Here is a 542-nt window from a genome sequence, read left to right as displayed (position 1 = left end):
TCTCTGAATACAGACTGAGTGTGAGCAAATAACAAGACCGTCACAACTATATCACAACATATAAGTATAAGTGTCAAATGAGAGTGTCTAATTCTAACAATGCTATATTAACAATATAAAAGGTAAATTATTTCAAATTCATAAGTAAAAAAAATACCAATTAGAATGAAATGATACAAAAGGATAGTGTTGCATTGTGAGTGTCAGATAAAAATGGATAAATATGAAATTGAAAAAATGAAATCTCAGGTTAAATATGGCAAATTTACAAGTATGATATTAATGATAACAAATGTTAAAATAGAAACTACTATAAATGTTAATATTAACATTTAATGATTAATAAGATGATAAATAGGATGATAAAGAAATATTTTAATGTAAATACAAATAAAGATTTGTGCTGTTAAACGATTAATCTGAATGTACTGTGAACATTTATTATGCAGAAATAAATACAAATACATGCATGTACTGTATATATACTGTATATTTAAGAAAAATGTTGTTTATATATTAAATATATTTAATACATATAATAA

The 542-nt window shown here is 22.5% G+C and overlaps 1 protein-coding gene across 1 annotated transcript in view; it reads right to left on the bottom strand.

Annotated features, from left to right (window-relative positions):
• LOC122331275 (pyruvate kinase PKM-like) overlaps positions 1-542 on the bottom strand; it is a 7882-nt gene that overhangs the window by 4294 nt on the left and 3046 nt on the right. The gene's annotated exons all lie outside the window — the stretch shown is intronic.

The sequence above is a fragment of the Puntigrus tetrazona genome, chromosome 25 (genome assembly GCF_018831695.1).
Source record: "Puntigrus tetrazona isolate hp1 chromosome 25, ASM1883169v1, whole genome shotgun sequence".
Classification (NCBI taxonomy): domain Eukaryota; kingdom Metazoa; phylum Chordata; class Actinopteri; order Cypriniformes; family Cyprinidae; genus Puntigrus; species Puntigrus tetrazona.
Note: the sequence above shows the minus strand (reverse complement) of the source record. Positions and strands in the feature narration are given on the sequence as shown.